This window comes from Melanotaenia boesemani, chromosome 11, assembly GCF_017639745.1.
Source record: "Melanotaenia boesemani isolate fMelBoe1 chromosome 11, fMelBoe1.pri, whole genome shotgun sequence".
In the NCBI taxonomy this organism is placed as follows: Eukaryota; Metazoa; Chordata; class Actinopteri; order Atheriniformes; family Melanotaeniidae; genus Melanotaenia; species Melanotaenia boesemani.
The window spans coordinates 14,656,465-14,664,974 of NC_055692.1; positions in this window are offsets into that span (position 1 = coordinate 14,656,465).

Sequence of the window (8,510 nt, forward strand, 5' to 3'; positions counted from 1 at the left end):
AGTTGTCAAGTAAAGAAGAAGTCCCTCAATGTCTGATAGTTAAACCATGAGGTAGTAGTCAAATGTTTTCTGTGAGTGTTGCATCACACTGGTAACACAGAAGAGAGAATAGAACCTTGTTTGCTCCAAAAATATGACTATTGCTGCCAAAAGGTGTATTTTAACAAAAAATAAATAATAATAATATGTTGTAAAGCTACAATAATCTAATAGTATTTGTGCCTAAACCTAACACCATCGAGCATAATGCCAGCTGTTAAAAGTTCTCATTCAGAAACATGTAGATGTATATCATTATCAAACATGTTGAACTAGAAGCAACCAGAGAGCGTAGACCTCCACCAAGCACCAAGCAATTGTAATCTTTTTCTTTTTTTCTTTTTTTTTTGTTTTTTTTTTTGCCAATGATCGTGGGCATTATCTTTTAGTTAGAAGCTCTAATGGCCAAATTATCCCTTCCTCCTCAATATAAAGAATCCTTAAAAATAAAAACATGGAATTAGGCGGTGATCCAAGAGACAGACTGACAGACAAACCACCAAATACACGACCTCCACCTAGGTGGAGGTAAAAAGTACTCTCAAGTTATACCCAGTGCCTGGAAAGATGATTCCATGGGCTCTTGACTAATTCATTTGTGAAAATTTGGGTTTGAAAATGTTGTTTGATATACAAGAAAACAACTACAATTTTTTAAATAAAGTTGTACAAAACAAATCTCATCTTTCAACACCATCCAGCACCTGTAAGTCCTTTGACTGAATTATCTCAGAATGTCACAGTTGTACAACCTACGTGAAAGCCCCAGATGACCTGAATTTGATGGCTTGTCTCTTTTGTCCTGCAGTGAAATGGAAAACGCTGCAGGGCAATGTATTTACAATCAAACTGCCTCTCATTACGCTGCAGCCCCATAGAGGAGCCTTTTGTTTGTCCACTTTGGCCACACTAAGCACATCAACCAGAAAGCATAACTGACAGTGGCAACTGTGCATGTTTGTGCACGAGTATACAATGTGTGCACTCTTGAATTTGTGTAGTTTTTGTTGTACTATCAAAGACTCTGCAGGCCCTTGAAGACAGCTGATTAGTTGGCTGTCAACAAGAATGTTGAATCATTGGACAGAGCAGAAAGAAGGAAGAGTCTCTGATTTTGGTGGTTTTACTCCACTCTGGCATTAGCCACAGTTCTCCAGCCAGGCATGGTGGACAGGCACAAAATGTTTTATTTTACACTAAAATACTTGGCCCCAAGACAACATTCTCCCCTCTTTTACTCTTCTCAACCACCTCTAACCCAATACGATTGCTGACTGGGACTCAAAGAACTGCATGACTGCACGTCTCAACAATGAGGCCACACAAAAAGCACCAGCTCAGCAGAACTGGATGTCCGTTTCTGAAGCATTTAGGCATGCAATTATATTCCCCTCCACTCAGTAATTCATAGTTGGGATCAGGGAGTACAACGTGGTGTCTGTAGTAGCTTGTTCCTGGTTGGATGTGTTGACACAAGGGCTCATTGCTGTTGTGACTGGCAAAATTTAATTGCCATTTATTTGTGTGTAACATGTTCCTGTATAGTTGGGAGATAATCCTACAATTTTATTTTTTTTTTCAAACTTGAAATTGTGTAGGAAGAAAAACAAAATCCCACAAATGTTAACAACATGTATATAGCTTTGCTTTTTTTTTTTATTGTTTTTCTTTCTCTTTTACCACAAGTAGTCCTATGTGTAATATCCTCATGTGAATGTGTTTACATATTTGTCTCAGTGTTTTATGGGATGTTATCCGGTGGGGAGCCTTCCTGCTGAGAGCTAGGCCATGCGTCCATGCATGTAGCACATACTCATTCCCCATATGGGGTCCGGAGGGGTTTACAGGGCCAGGCCAAGTCATGCTTATGGACCATTTAGCACACATTGCTTTCTGCTTCATGGCTATACCACATTTCTCCAAATACAAGAGTCAGTGCTGGAAAACTTTACAGTGAATCACAGAGACAGGCCCCAAGGTAAACAAGTTCTACCTCGAAGGATTTGCTAATCTGTATTTATTGGCATATTTCTATACCAATTTATAATATTTGCTTAATACAGTATGATATTGTATGTCTCAATCTGTCAGTACTATTGTAGCATTTGGTAAGTTTGTCAATGCAGACTGTTTCTAAATGTAACCATACAAGTAGCATGTAGAACCGTTTTATTGTTAACTTTCTTACTGGAACACATATCCTCAACTTTCTAGACTTCTATAGAGTTCTTGTAACGGAGACATTTTTGCATTATACATTTTTCTCAGTTTTGATTGAAGTGTATCTGATGGACATAAATAGGAAGGTACACACCTGCCTATGTAAATGCCAAAATTGACTTTGGATATCAAAGTAAAAATCAAGCCATGAAGTTAAAAGAAAACTGTAAGACAGGACTGTGTTAAGACACAAATTTGAGGATGCACACAAGAAAGTTTAAAGTGTATTTTATAGCAAGTGAGTTTGAAAGGAATGGAATAAGTTTAAGTCAGATTAGCCTGCTAAAACCAAATAATCAGGTATGAAGAATTTTGGTCAGATGGGTCCAAAAGGAACATTTTTGTAGCAATGGAAGAATCACCCTGATGGACAATTATTAATGCAGCACACCACTAACCAGGTCTTTATGCAGACTAAAGTCCTTCCTCACTATAAGCACATGACAGCCTGCTGGAAATTTGCCAAAAGACACATAAATGACTCTCAGATCCCAAGAAACAAAATCCTCACATCTGATTAAAAAGAAAAACTGATCGGCCTCAATTCCCGATGGTGTGTGGAAGAAACCAGGTACTGAGCATCACTTTATTAATACCATCCCAACACCACATGGTGATGGCAGAGTCATGATTTATGAATGTTTGTTTGGGTTTGGGAAAAAAGAGACTAATCAGGATGGATGAAAAGATTAATACAGACAAGTATAAAGTAAACCTGAGTGAAACCTTTCCCAGATTGCTCGCGGCAAAGGTTTACGTCTCTATATGACAACAACATGGAGCACACTGCCAAGAAAACACAATTGTGGCCTTGTGAAAGTCCTGGTGTGACCCAATCCAAGTCTGAACCTGAACCCATCTAAGTATCTTTGAAGAGACTTTAAATGCTTCAGTTCCAGCCTAGTTGAGCTTTAACATTTCTGCTCAAAAGAATGAGAATAACATCCAAAGTAAAGGTAAGAATCTGTGAGTTCATTCCAAAGATACTTAAATACAGAAGCCAAAATACAGAAGTACAAAAATATTAAGTTAAAAGCTTAAATACTTCTATAAATGGAATATTTTATTATTGTACTGTTAATTAGCAAAAGATCATACATCATTAACTTTGCCATAATGACAAATTGTGTCTAGATTCTGTTTTAAAATTAGCGTGAAACATAAAAAAGAAGAGGATTGGCTGTGCATGCAGTGGCGTATCCAGGAAATGTTTATTGGGGTGCCCAAGTTAAGACCGAAGTTAGTGTGGGGTGGTCAATCAATAGATTTTACCAGTTGTGTCCAGCAGGATCATACAGGGATTCTTGGGTGTCTGGAAACCTTTAAATAGCAGCGAGCTCGTTCGCATGCCACAAACAAAACTGTTTTCAGATTTTACAGAATACCATAGACAATATTAACTTTGAAAAGAAGCTATTTGTTGTTTGAAAGAGAAAAATTCCTTTATCTTGTAGAGGAAACAAAAACTTCACACATGGTTTATGTTGCAGAGTAAACACACTGAAAGACCACTGAACAACCAATAAACACAAGCGCAGCTGTTCTTGCAGCTGCTGGAACCTACAGTCCAAGGTACAGATCTGTTTTAAGGTCAAAAGAGGGTTACCCACCAAACCATCAAGCTCCACTACCCCAGTCCTGTGTCCACCCAAATTTCATACACTGGTTAGCCACATGGTATTTGATGTTGGCTCTAATAAACAAATACATCTGGAACATTTGTTGTCACCTTCTGTCAATAAATCAGAAAACAGCTATTTTTATTTGACGATGATATTGAACCCAATTTAATTTTTATTGGAAACTGCTTTACTGAACAAAAACAACATGCAAGGACACAACAATTAAAACATCTTAAAAGACATAGATTAAAAGGACAATAATAAAAGTAAGTTGCAAATAATAATAAATAATATAGTGATATCAACAAGTGGTAAATGTTTCCTTTGGTTACCAAGCTAAAAAAAACAGGATTGTGCTGGCTACAAGGGTGGCCAGTGAAATTTCAGCTGTTTCCGTTGAACCCTTCTCCCCACCAGCCTGCCGTTATGTGCGTGTAGATGTTGAATGTAAGGATGGGTGTGTAATGGTTTTAAACTCTTTTTCAATACATTTGAATAAAACTGCTCCTAAATCAAGCATTTATAACTTTAATTGGTTTTATGAACTTGCTGTAGGTGCTTGATAAGGACAATGAAATGCTTGGTTTGGATTAATAACTCGGGCTTGAACACAATGCAAACTTATTATGTGATCTTATTATTTAGAAATATACTGTATATTTTTTATGTCAGTGTATTTATAATTTTTATTTAATAGTTTACTGTATGACATAGATATTGCCATCTATCATTTTCTGCTCCCTAAACTGTTAAAAACTGTAATTCTATAAAATCTAGTGCATTTTAACTTACTTTTATCTGAGTTTATGATGTTCTCCTAATTCTCTAATCTTTCCCTTTTCCATTCATCCCTCTTTTCCCCTTTGCAACTTCAATATACTATCGCCTCCCCTCTGTCATCCATCCCTCCCTCTCTAATTTTGTCTGTGTGTGGTCTGGAGAAACTGTAAATCCTCAGCTCCCACATGATGCCACCCAACGCGATGCCGAGGCCTCTTTGTCCACAGTATCAGCTACCATGTCAGACCAACCAGGTCAAGATCATTTGTGTCTTTATACTTCCTCCAAAAAAATCCTTAATGAACTCTTTCAACTTGGATAAAAAGGCAGTATCTTTCCACTTTGATATGTAGTAATAGCAATCTGTGTGCGCGCGTGTGTGTGTGTGAGTGTGTGATTGTGTGCGTGCAGCCACTTTAATCTATATCTATGTGGTTTTTTGGTGCACTTTTTGGTGCGCTAAAGTGCTCTTATCCACATGTCAGTTTCTCTTGACTTGTTCTTAGTAATATTCAATTTACAAAAGATGAACATTTAAAAATATGTAGCTCTTTGTTTTCTTTTTTATAGCTCATGAGCCATCATGCTTGTACCTGAAGAATTACCTGTGTCCTGCTTTGGAACGACTATGTTTCACTTTTGAAACTGTTAAATAGCTTCCGTGTTGAATAATCCACAATCTGTCAAAGGGGCTTCTTCGACAAATAGTATCTTAGATTTATTTGTTTTGTTTTGTTTTTTTGCTTAAAAGACACATTTGGTTTGCACTCATTGCCTTTCACCTGGTTGTTCCTAGAGTGATCCAACCTATGTCCTATGAATACACATACTGGTGACAGAGAGGGATTAATGTTATTCAGCTTTCAGGCCCTGGGAACAGCGGAGGCGTTGAAAAATAAAGTGTAAACTCTGTGTCTTTGCCTGCCGGCTGGGTGGTCTCACAGGCACAAATATCACACTAAGTGACCATCCTCTCTGCAGTTCACATCAGCATTTTAAAACAAACAGAAGGGCAGAGCTTACTGCCAGAATGGAGATAGAGGCATGCAACAGTGGGTACACAACCTCTCATCTGCTTCCGTCAAGCCGGGCTGCAAGAGGAGGTGAAATGTGAAGAGAGAGCAAGCGAACTATGAGGAAGGAGGAGTGATGCAGAATGGACCATATAAAACAGTGGGAGTGAGCTAGGAGATAGGATAGAAGGAAAGGAAGACATCCATACAAAGAGAGCAGGGAGAAACTCGTGCTGCTCTGTGTGTGGTCTGAAGACCTCCAGGCTTGTTCTGTGGCAAGTGTGTCCTTCCTGGGCTCAGAGAAGAAGGAGTAGAAATAAAAGAAGGAGAAAGACAGAAGTCTGCACAATAAAGGGAATGTTTGCTTTTTCCTGTGGATGAGTGTCACTGAATGAACTCTTCGTGTATGTGGAATAAGCAATCAAACATTGTCATGTTTGGCCCACCATGGGGAGATTACTGTGATATTTGCAAATATATCATCTTGCCTGACAAATTGTTCTTTTCAGCAGGCAATCGTCCAGAAAAAAGAAGCCCCTCCTCACTGATCCATTGTTACACAGGATTTTCAATACATGTGTGTGCATTGGGATTTATGGATGAAGCGAGAGGTGTGGATTTGCAGGGAGGGGAGAGAGGAACAACAAGGGTCAGGTTCTGATAGTGCCTCTGTAGAAGGTGCACGTGATGGGGGCTGGGGCTCTAGCTTTCCTCAGTTTGTGTAGGAAGCAGAGTTGACTTTCTTGGCCAGTAATGTGGTGTTGATGGTCCAGGAGAGGTCCTCTGTGACGTGCACACCCAGGAACTTGGTGCTGCTCACTCTCTCCACCTCCCCACCATAGCACCATTGATGGTCAGAAGTGCATGCTGGGGGCGCATTGTCCTGAAGTTCACAACAATTTCCTTTGTCTTCTCCACGTTAAGAAAGAGATAGTTGTGTTCACACCACAAGGTCAGGCAGTTGACCTCGCTCCTGTGTTCTGTCTCATCGTCGTTGCTGATGAGACCCACCACACTCATGCCATCTACAAACTTTATGAGGAGGTTGGAGCTGTGCGACGATGTGCAGTCGTGGGTCAGTAGAGTGAAGAGGAGGGGGCACAACACACATTTTTGAGGGGCCCCCATATTCAGTGCGATGATGCTGGAAGTGTTCCTGCCAACCCCATGGTCTCCTGGTCATAAAGTCCACCAGCCAGTTGCACAGTGAGGTGTTAATTCCTAGCTTGTTCAGTTTCAGAATGAGATGTTGGTGGATTATTGTGATGTAAGAGTCTTTTGTGTCTAGATGTCTGAGGGCTGTGTGGAGGGCAATGGAGATTGCATATGGTCGGTCGAGCGGTTGGACTGAAACTGAAAGGGGTTCAGGGAGGGTGGGAGGACAGACTTTAGTGTTTTTAACATTAGCCATTTGAAGCACTTCATAAGAATGAGAGTGAGTGCTATGGAACAGTAGTCGTTGAAACAGGAGGGAGACGATTTCTTCGGGACAGGGATGATGGTGGTGGTTTTGAAGCACTTGGGGACAACAGCCTGGCTCAGCAAGATGTTGAAGATGTCTGTGAAGACATCCGTGAGCTCCCTGGCACAGTCCCTCAACATTGTCCGAGGACACAACAGCGTCAACACCAGTTCACCAGGAGGGGGTGGAGACTTCTGTGCAGGTGTGCTGTTGTGTGCCTCAAAATGAGCAAAGAAGTCATTTAGCTCATTTAACAGATGTGGAGCTGTCAAAGTTCTGCAGTGGTCCCTGACGGTCTGCGTCCCTCACCACAGGCTCTGCGTATTTCTACCTTTGCTGAAGCGATGTGCTATCCTTCTGCAGCACTGCTTCTTTGCTTCTCTGATGCCACGTGACAGGTTGGCCCCCACTGTCCTCAGGCCTTCCTCATCTCCTGCTCTGAAGGCAGTGCTCAAAGCCTTCAGCATCCTGTGGACCTCCCCTGTCAGCCATGGCTTCTGATTGGCCCAAACAGTGATGATCTTGTGTACTGTTACATCATCAATGCACTTGGTGATGTAGGCAGTGATGACATCTGTGTACTCCTGAAGGTCTGTGTTGTTGCAGGTGGCACCCTGTTTAAACAACCTCCAAGTCCTTAAGTACCTCCAGGGACCCTCACGGCCATACATGTACCTCTTTGAGAACTGGTCTGTATGTCAGCATTAGCATGACAGTGATAAGGTCAGAGGTGCCAAGGTGTGGGAGAGAAAGGACCTTGTAAGCGCCTGTATGGGTGGTGTAAACCTGGCCCACCTTGTTGTTTCCACGTGTTGGAAAGTCTGTGTTTGTGTACTGTAGTTTTGGAAATATACTCTTTAGGTCTACGTGGTTAAAATCCTCAGCCAAGTAATATAAACCACAATATAATCTGAGTAAATATACTGTAAAGTTATGTATTGCATATTGTAATTTAGCATGCCGGGCATATCTATTTCAAATCTTGGCTTGTGAGGGTTCCTTCCTCACGCAGTCCAAAGACATGAATGATAAGTTATTTAGATTTTCTAAGGTCTCCCTAAAAGTGAAGAAGAGCATGAGCACTTGTTTCGCCTTGCAATGGACAGCAGATCTGTCCAGGATGTCCCATGCCTCTCACCTAGTACTGTATGTGCTGGGATAGGCTCCTGTGACCCTGTACTGGACTATATACGATGGATGGATAAAATCGGCCATACCAGATTGTAATAAAGGAATGTTATGTATGCAAACTTAAGATTCACTGGCAATGTTTTGTTCATTACACAGGCCATTCAGGGCAATTCTTCATATTTTCATCCTAAATTTAAGCTGCAAACTATTAAATTGTTGTCCTTGACGACTTAATTTCAAACT